Genomic DNA, 10901 nt, shown 5'->3' with positions numbered 1-10901 from the left:
TCAAGAGAGAAAAATTAGTCAAGTCCCTTCAAGGGACTTCTGTATGACAAGGGTATACTGTTGAGAAAAATATATGTATACATATATATATATACAAACACACACATATATGTATATAATATATATATATATATATATATATACATATATATGCAAAAATTACCATAGTTCAGTTCAGTCACTCAGTCGTGTCCAACTCTTTGCGACCCCATGAATCACAGCACTCCAGGCCTCCCTGTCCATCACCAACTCCCAGAGTTTACCCAAATTCATGTCCATCGAGTCAGTGATGCCATCCAGCCATCTCATCCTCTGTCGTCCCCTTCTCCTCCTGCCTCAAATCCCTCCCAGCATCAGGGTCTTTTCCAATGAGTCAACTCTTCGCATGAGGTAGCCAAAGTACTAGAGTTTCAGCTTTAGCATCAGTCCTTCCAAAGAACATCCAGGATTAATCACCTTTAGAATGGACTGGTTGGATCTCCTTACAGTCCAAGGGACTCTCAAGAGTTTTCTCCAAAACCACAGTTCAAAAGCATCAATTCTTCAGCACTCAACTTTCTTTACAGTCCAACTCTCACATCCATACATGACCACTGGAAAAACCATAGCCTTGACTAGATGGACCTTTGTTGGCAAAGTAATGTCTCTGCTTTTGAATATGCTATCTAAGTTGGTCATAACTTTCTTTCCAAGGAGTAAGTGCCTTTTAATTTCATGAAGTATCAATATTTGTTATATAGAAACAGATTCAAGTTCCATAATCTATAACTGTAATAAAATGGAATATTGTCCTAAAGCTAAAGTATAAAACCTGCCATTTAAAATGATTGAGAAGGTGTGTCAGAGCCTAAGAAAATAGAAGAAAGTCATTCTGTTTTAACTTCATTAGTGTATAATAATGCTAGCCAGCTATTTCATTTCTTTAATGGAAGTAAACTAAAAGAACCCATGTTAAGTTGTACCAAGAAGGATATCAATTTAATAATATCTAACTGTTAGGTGGTGAGAAATTCAATCATGAGACAAATTACTTTGAAGCAGCCCTGCTTGGAAAGGTTCTAAAGTCAGTCTTTATAGGCAGGTGGTTGTTTGGTGGTTGAATGAAGTCTTGTGTAAAACCCAGAGGGATTTTTAAAAATAATTTTTATTGGAGCCTAGTTGATTTACCATGTTGTGTTAATTTCTGCTGTATAGCAAAGTGAATTAGTTATAAATGTACATATATCCACTTTTTTAAGATTATTTTCCCATATAGGTCATTACAGCGTATTGAGTAGAGTTTCCTGTGTTATATCTATTTTATATATAGTAGTGTATATATATCAATCCCAATTTCCCAATTTATCCCTCCCCCCTTCCCACCTGGTCAATAAGTTCATTTGTACCATTTATTTTTAGATTCCCATATAGGTGGCATCATATGTTACCCTTGTGGCAGAAAGTGAATAAGAACTAAAAAGCCTCTTGATGAAAGTGAAAGAGGAGAGTGAAAAAGTAGGCTTAAAGCTCAACATTCAGAAAACTAAGATCATAGCATCTGGTCCCATCACTTTATGGCAAATAGATGGAGAAACAGTGGAAACAGTATCAGACTTTATTTTTCTGGGCTCCAAAATCACTGCAGATGGTGATTGCAGCCATGAAATTAAAAGACGTTTACTCCTTGGAAGGAAAGTTATGACCAACCTAGATAGCATATTAAAAAGCAGAGATATTACTTTGCCAACAAAGGTCTGTCTAGTCCAGGCTATGGTTTTTCCAGTAGTCATGTATGAATGTGAGATTTGGACAAGAAATCTGAGCCCCAAAGAATTGATGCTTTTGAACTTGGTGTTGGAGAAGGCTCTTGAGAGTCCCTTGGACTGCAAGGAAATCCAACCAGTCCATCCTAAAGGAGATCGGTCCTGGTTGTTCATTGGAAGGACTGATGTTGAAGCTGAAACTCCAATACTTTGGCCACCTGATGCGAGGAGCTGACTCATTGGAAAAGACCCTGATGCTGGGAAAGATTGAGGGCAGGAGGAGAAGGGGAAGACAGAGGATGAGATGATTGGATGGCATCACCGACTCAATGGACATGGGTTTGGGTAGACTCCGGCAGTTGGTGATGGACAGGGAGGCCTGGTGTGCTGCGATTCATGGGGTCACACAGAGTTGGACATGACTGAGTGACTGAACTGAGCTGATATGTTATTTGTCTTTCTCTGTCTGACATACTTTACTCAGTATGACAATCTCTAGATCTATCCACGTTGCTGCAAATGGCATTATTTCATCCTTTTTATGGATGAGTAATATTCCATCATCAGAGAAGGCAATGGCACCCCACTCCAGTACTCTTGCCTGGAAAATCCCATGGGTGGAGGAGCCTGGTGGGCTGCAGTCCATGGGGTCACAAAGAGTCGGACACGACTGGGCGACTTCACTTTCTCTTTTCACTTTGCTACACTGGAGAAGGAAATGGCAGCCCACTCCAGTGTTCTTGCCTGGAGAATCCCAGGAACAGGGAAGCCTGGTGGGCTGCCATCTATGGGGTCACACAGAGTCGGACACGACTGAAGCCACATAGCAGTAGCAGCAGTAGCAATATTCCATCATAGTCTTCCCTGGTAACTCAGCGGTGAACAAATCCACATGCCAATGCAAAAGACTCAGGTTCAACCCCTGAGTTGGGAAGATCCTTTGGAAAAGAAAATGGCAACCTACTCTAGTATTCTTGCCTAGGAAATCCCATATATAGAGAAGCCAGTACACAGTCCACATGATCACAAAGAGACACAACTTAGTGACTAAATAGCAATAATATTCCATTGTGTGTGTGTATATATATATATATATGTGTGTGTGTGTGTGTGTGTGTGTGTGTCACATCTTCTTTGCCCACTCCTTTGTCAATGGAGTTGACATTTAGGTTGACATTTAGTTTGCTTCCATGTTGTGAATAATGCAGCAATGAATGTGCATGTATCTTTTCAATTATGGTTTTCTCCAGATATATGCCCATGGGTGGGATTACTGGATTGTAGAGTAGGTCTATTTTTAGTTTTTTAAGGAACCTCCATACTGTTCTCCATAATGGTTGTACCATTTTACATTCCCACCAACAGTGTAGAAGGCTTCTGTTTTCTCCACACCAGAGGAGTGGTCTTAACTGGTACTTTAGTACCTGGATTTGACAGGGGCAAGAGTCTGCTCTGGATGGGAACTCTCATGTCAATTCATCACTCAACTGAATTCGTCACTTCCCTTTGTAGCTTGGGGAGACTTACTATGGCTGTTCAACAGGTATAACTGGGCACACCTAAGCCTTAATTTCTGATCTCAGTGTATTCTCATCCCTCAAGATTAGCTGGCACTTTCCTGACCTCCTTTTTAACTGAAACTCTTAAGCAAGCTGTACAGAAATAGGCTGCAGTGGTGTTTGAAACAGAAGTTTGTCAAGAAAATGCTTGATTGGGATTACTGATGCCTTTGCCTCCAGGTGGGGGCCAAACTCCTATTGAGAGTAAGTTTTGCCATCAGAGGATCCCTCTCAACCTCCTCTCAAACAAAAACTAGAAAGAAGAGAGAGAAAATAGCTCCTAGGTAGAGACTTCTTATTCTCTTCATTTGACCCTTTCCAGTTGCCATTCTTTTAATTTCATTTGTCCTTAACTCTAGTCCAATTTATGTTTGAGTCCATCAAATTCTTGGATCTTTCTCTCATTTGTTATTTTCTGTAGTATTGAGGGTGACACAGTTACTTAAATATTAAAAGAAGGCATCACTTATCTGGTAGCTATCGTGGTCTAGGTACTAAACAGGGGCCTCATAGCTATTATTTCTAACCCTTACATCAGCTCTGCAAGATTAAGTTTCATGATCCTAATTTTACAGATGAGGAAACCAAAACTTAGAATGGTTATGTGACTTGTCTAGGGTCATAGAGCTGGTAGATCACAGAACAGAACTTCAGAGTCAGGTGTTTCAAAGTCCAAAGCCAAGAGCATCTCTTCAAATCTGCCTTGATGCATCCTCAGGCCCTTTTCCACACACAGTGTGTGAGGCCACTAGCACTAGAAAGTTATCTAGCATTCTTTCAGAGATCTGAGTTTGTTCAAAAATTGTAGAGGAAGCCTTATTACCATTTTCTTACGTTTATCTTCTCAGGTCCCTCCATTTCTATCCAACTTAAAGACTTAGGTGCATGGAAGCAAAGTGAGGAAGAGGAAAAGGTACATAGGAGTGAAATAAAGGACGAGACTATGACTGTTCTTCTGTCTTTTTATACACTGGTTTTCTTTTTTTTAGTATATTTTTTCTTGTTTCAGTCTTATGTGCTAGGATTAATCTCAATCTCCCCTTCTGCTATAGTACCCCACACCATTTAAAATTTCAATTTGATTTATGTAAATTAAGTTGCATTTATTTACACTGCAATAAAAGAATCAGGGAGAATTCTGAAGAACTGTGTCAGTTTCTGGGATTTTCTTTTGCCTTATTCCAAAAAGAAAGCCAAGATTTTGGCTGTTAGCTCTATAGGACCAAAGACAGAAGCTGATCCAAGACCTCTCTTTCTATCATGAAAGTTCAAACTGGCTAAAGATAATATTCTTGAGTATTTTGAATCATAAGGGGAGAAGGGCTAGTGTCTTTGTAAAGAGATATGCAAAAGCAGAAGCCAAGGAAAGAAGATTCTCAAGCACGGGAGAGGGATGTTAGGTTACTGTGAGTGACTGGGACCTCAACCTGCTCCCTCTAGTGCCCCCTAGGGCACTCCATCAAGTGGGGTTGTCTGTATGGTGGGCACATTTGGATTGCATCATGTTCCTTGGCAGGCTTCCAAGTGGCACAGTGGTAAAAAATAAAATAAAATAAAAATCCGCTGGCCAATGCAGGAGACATAAGAGACGTGGGTTTAATCCCTGGATCAGGAAGATCCCCTGGAGGAGGAAATGGCAACCCACTCCAGTGTTCTTGCCTGGAGTATCCCATGGACAGAGGAGCCTGGTGGGCTACAGTCCACAGGATTGCAAAAAGTCGGACACAACTGAGCACACACGCACCACCACCACACACCATGTTCTTTGGCATTCTCGACTCTGCTAAAGACTCCTGTGGGCACTGTGGCATAGAGCCACAGGACTGCCAGGCTTGGACATTCTCACAAGCTTGGGCAATGCTCATCTCAGCAGAAAGCAAGAATAAGCTTTGCTGGAGTTGGTGATGGACAGGGAGGCCTGGCATGCTGCGGTTCATGGGGTCACAAAGAGTCAGACCCGACTGAGCAACTGAACTGAACTGAACTGAACTGAATAAGGGTCTTGATAGAACTGAGCAACTAGGCACCACCTTTCTCGTGCCTTTATCGATTGGCTTCTACAGACTTCTTCGACCTCTGGATTCCAGTTGTGTTCAGCCATTGGGAGGTCCTGGCAGGAGATCAGAGAAATGGAGGAGAATAACTTGGGATATTTATTTCCAAGGTCCCTCCCTATGGGTTGACTGGGTCCCTTTACTGAAGACAGCAGATCCTGTCTGAGAGCCATTTCTTCTAGTTGCTCTCCCTGGGTTGGATTCTAGTAACCATTTCTTCTCCTTGGCCCCTCTAACTTATGATATTTGGAAGCTTCTTCATTTTTTCAGATTCTTTCTCCTTATAGGTTATTACAAAATATTGAGTATAGTTCCCAAGTAGTATCTTTGCTAAATCCTCCTCAATTAATTACCTTTTATCATGGTATCTTTTTCTTGCCAGGACCCTGACTAATGCATTATGTAGCTTTACTTTTTCACACAAGAGTGTGTGACTTTGTAACCCTTATATCATATGCTTTCTTTTTTTTTTTTACTAGAATTACCAAAATTCCTTATGCAGTCTACATCAGAGTCATGGGTAGATTATAACTCCTACCACTAAAACCAAATCATTTTGAAATTTTAGCACTGAAAGCCCCACAACCTGTGACATGACTCTACCTAAGGCAAATAGGATGATTATCGATTAACCCGGTTAGGACTCTCATGCACAGTTAGGTGTGCACTATCAGAAGTCCCTAGTGATTTGTGTCTAATGGACTGCGATGAGACAGAATTGAAAATTACTGTGAATTCTACATATAAGATTGTCCAGAAGGAGATGAAGGAACCTGGGGTAAATGCAACACTGCTCAATAATTGTTCTGAGAAAATGTTTCAGTGGGCTGTGTATATAAGACACTCATTTCAGAATGAATTATTAAAAATTAAGCCACTTCTCACAGATAGAGGAACAGTGTGGTCAAAATTCAGAACACAACGTAAAAATTATTCTCCAGGCCTGGACATGGCATCAGGGGTGTGGCTTAACATATTGAAATGGATGAAACAGAGCTAGAAAAAGAACAGTTAACTTGTGATTATCAGCCACTTAGAATGTTTTTAGGAGATACAGTTTTCATACCAAGAGAAAAGACTTTTCTTTCTTTTTTCTACCTGTATCTACCTTGGATACAGTCCATGTAATTCTCCAGGCCAGAATACTGGAGTGGGTAGCCATTCCCTTCTCCAGGGGATCTTCCCAACCCAGGGACTGAACCCAGGTCTCCCATATTCTTTACCAGGTGAGCCACCAGGGAAGCCCTCATAGCTCAGTCTGTAAAGAATCTGCCAACAATATATTAGACCAGGGTTCAATGCCCTGAGTCTTCCCTGGTCAAGAAGATCCCCTGGAGAAGGAAATGGTAACCCACTCCAGTACTCTTGCTTGGAGAATCTCATGGACAAAGGAGCCTAGCAGGCTACAGCCCATGGGTTCAAAAGAGTAGAACATGACTTATCGATTCAACCACCACCACCACCTTGGATACAGCTAATATTGAGATGACAGGGAGTTGAGAAAATGAACATGATCTATGGAATGTCTGAGGATGTCACCCTGATGAAGACACTTAGGGCGCCAAGTAAAATGTTTCAGTGACTGTGACTGAAGGTACTTGAAAGCTGGTTTTGTGTGTATGTGTTAGTTGCTTAGTTGTGCCCTACTCTTTGTGACCCCATGGACTGTAGGAACCCCAAGGTTCCTCTGTCCATGGGATTCTCCAGGCAAGAATACTGGAGTTGGCTGCCATTTCCTTCTCCAGGGGTTCTTCCTTACCCCAGGGATAGAACTCATATCTCTTGCATTGCAGGCATATTCTTTGCTGTATCAGCCACTAGGAAAGCAGGAAAGCTGGTTCCAGGGACTTAAATTCTGAGAATGTGGTAGGTAAACCTCCTAGAGTGTTGCCAGAAAGTTAGGGAAAGCTGACTATGTTTATGGTAAGAGAGTATAGAGGAGAGACTTTATTACAGAGGAGCCTTCCCTAAGAGCCTGGGGAAGAGAGGAAATGACTCAATGCAGATGTGGGCACGAGCAAAGATGAGCATCGTTCCCTGCACAAAGCTTAGCCTGATTGAGCTCAACTCCTTTCCAAACTTCCCCCAAATCAGGAAGCTGGTGAAAAGAGGGAAGAAGAAGCAGCTGATTTTTTCCACAACAGGGAGGGAAAGTTCAGGAATATGGGTACTTTTTAGTTTATTGGTCAAAATCATGTGAGAATGGGCTTCCCAGGTGGCACTAAAGGTAAAGAATCCACCAGCCAATGAAGGAGATGCAAGAGATGCAGGTTCAATCCATGGGTCAGGAAGATCCTCTGGAGTAGGAAATGGGAACCCACTCCAATATTCTTGCCTAGAAAATTACATGGACAGAGCAGCCTGGCAGGTTACAGTTCTTGGTGTCGCAAAGAATCAGGCACGACTGAGCACAGCAGAAGCAAATGAGAGAGTAGATAGATAGTTAACATGGCAGTTAAAATCTCTGAGTGACAGGCACTTTCCAAAGTTGCAGAGAAGTAGGGGCAGATATCTTTCTCCAGTTCTCCCTGAGAACCAGCTTCTATAAGGAGTGAAACTGGTGCTCCCAACCAAACTGTCGTTGATTTTAACCTGCCATCAATATGGTGGCCAAAGGAACCCACTTAAAAGGGACTGGACCCAATAATGAGACTAAAATTCCAACATCTTTGGTATTAAGGATGGAGGTCTGTTGCTCACTTAGGCAGCATATATACAATACAGAGAAGATTGGACTTCCCTGGTAGCTCAGTGGTAAAGAATCCATCTGCAATGCAGAAATCTGGATTTGGTTCCTGGGTCAGGAAGATCCTCTGGAGAAGGAAATGGCAACCAACTCTGTATTCTTGCCTGGAAAATTCCATTTACAGAGGAGCCTGGCAAGTTCCATTTACAGAGGAGCCTGGCAAGCTATAGTCTATGGAGTCGCAAAAGAGTCAGACAACACTTAGCGACTAAACAACAAAGATTAACATGCATCCTACACAAAAATGACACACAAATCTGTAAAGCAGTCCATATCTGTATGTAATGTGCAGCACAGGGGACATATTCAATAATATTATAATAACTTTGCATGATTCATAATCTGTAATACTGAACCCCTATGTTGTACACCATAAACTAGTATTGTAAGTCAAGTATAATGCAATTTTTTTAAAAAAAGAATGGAAATCTGGAGCCATACTTGCTGGAATTTCAATCTTACAGGCTGTGCAACCTTAAGAAAGTTCACATCTCCAAGCTTCAGTTCCCTTTTCTGTAAAACAGGGTTAATAGTAGCACTGCTTTTATAAGGCTATTGTGATGATTAAACAAGATAGGGTACACAAGTGTTAGAGTAATATCTGTCACAGGTAAAGTATTCAGTGGATGTTTGTCTATCCCCCTCCTCACCAGAAAGGACACATTTTACAGGACAGCTGTTTACTTTACTTTGTGCTTCCCAGGTGGCACAGTGGTAAAGAATCTGCCTGCCAATGTAGGAGTTGCAGGAGATGTGTGTTTGATCCCTGGGTCAGGAAGATTCCCTGGAGTAGGAAATGGCAACCCACTCCAGTATCTTGAAAATTTCATGGACAGAGGACCCTAAGGTTGCAAAGAGACAGGGCTGAGTGACTGAGCATACACACACACGTTTACAGTTTAGGGGGGTAGCAATACGATTGCTTTTCTTTCATGGTGCTTTTGAGGAAGATCAACATTCCACGACTGAGCTCCCAATGAGTGCTTGTGATGAAAAACCTAACTTGGGCTTTGAAGTTCTCAAGGGAATACCAAAGGGACCACTCTCATCTTAGTGGAGGTCACCTGCAATTGACACCTCTTTTTCTTGTCTTACAGCCCCTTAACTCAACCCTCTAGGGATCTAATTTCTGCCTATGAATCAGATAGCATTAGCTCTACAAGTCTGCTCAGAAGAGGGGTTATTTGTTGTTACCGGGTAAGTGCTCATCAGAGAACTTTCCATGCTTTATTTGGGAAACGGTTTTTAGGAAATAATAAATAAACTGGTATTTGTAAAGGGAGGGAGCTACAGTCTAATCCTTCACTAGGTAATGGGTGAAGGTCAAGGGTGGGTAAAGGACAGGGAAGAATATACACCTTCTCACTCTTCTCCCAAACATGGATGGATGTGAGCAGGAGACTGATCCAAGGGGTAGAGGAAAAGGAAGAAGGCGGTGCCTCTAAGGATGAAGAGGCCTGGCTGAAGATTTGACAGGTGAGCAACTCACATCATTTCCACCAGTTGACCCTATGTTTCTGCTTAAGCCCCTTAAGGTCCCTAAACACACAGACCATTAGACTGAAGTGGCTTTAATGCCTTACTGAAGCTGAAGCTTCAATATTTTGGCCACTTGATGGAAAGAGCTGACTCACTGAAAAAAACCCTGATGCATGGAAAGATTGAAGGCAGGAAGAAAAGGGAGTAACAGAGGATGAGATGGTTGGATGGCATCGCTGACTCAATGGACATGAGTTTGAGCAAACTCCAGGAGACAGTGAAGAACAGAGAAACCTGTCGTGCTGCAGTCCATGGGGTTTCAAAGAGTTGTGCATGATTTAGTGACTGAATAACAACAAATAAATGTAAGCAAACCAAAACTTAAGCCTGAAGTGCCTCAAGATTAAGAAATTAAAACCTAATATCAGTCAGTCAGTCAGTCAGTCAGTTCAGTTGCTCAGTCATGTCCAACTCTTTGCAACCCCATGAATCGCAGCACGCCAGGCCTCCCTGTCCATCACCAACTCCCGCAGTTCACTCAGACTCATGTCCATAGAGTCAGTGATGCCATCCAGCCATCTCATCCTCGGTCGTCCCCTTCTCCTCCTGCCCCCAATCCCTCCCAGCATCAGAGTCTTTTCCAATGAGTCAACTCTTCGCATGAGGTGGCCAAAGTACTGGAGTTTCAGCTTTAGCATCATTCCTTCCAAAGAAATCCCAGGGCTGATCTCCTTCAGAATGGACTGGTTGGTTCTCCTTGCAGTCCAAGGGACTCTCATGAGTCTTTTCCAACACCACAGTTCAAAAGCATCAATTCTTCGGTGCTCAGCTTTCTTCACAGTCCAACTCTCACATCCATACATGAGCACTGGAAAAACCATAGCCTTGACTACACAGACCTTTGTTGGCAAAGTAATGTCTCTGCTTTTGAATATGCTATGTAGGTTGGTCATAACTTTCCTTCCAAGGAGTAAGTGTCTTTTAATTTCATGGCTGCAATCACCATCTGCAGTGATTTTGGAGCCCCCAAAAATAAAGTCTGACACTGTTTCCACTCTTTCCCCATCTATTTCCCATGAAGTGATGGGACCGGATGCCATGATCTTCGTTTTCTGAATGTTGAGTTTTAAGCCAACTTTTTCACTCTCTTCTTTCACCTTCATCAAGAGGCTTTTAGGTTCCTCTTCACTTCCTGCCATAAGGGTGGTGTCATCTGCAAAACCTAACATAGCCAATCACAAACGGCCACCTAGGCGTTTCTGATAAGGCAACCTCTAAAGCTACAGCCAATCAGTTTCCTTGCTTTGTTTCCCGGTCTTCT

The sequence above is a fragment of the Bos indicus genome, chromosome 5 (genome assembly GCF_029378745.1).
Source record: "Bos indicus isolate NIAB-ARS_2022 breed Sahiwal x Tharparkar chromosome 5, NIAB-ARS_B.indTharparkar_mat_pri_1.0, whole genome shotgun sequence".
In the NCBI taxonomy this organism is placed as follows: Eukaryota; Metazoa; Chordata; class Mammalia; order Artiodactyla; family Bovidae; genus Bos; species Bos indicus.
Note: the sequence above shows the minus strand (reverse complement) of the source record.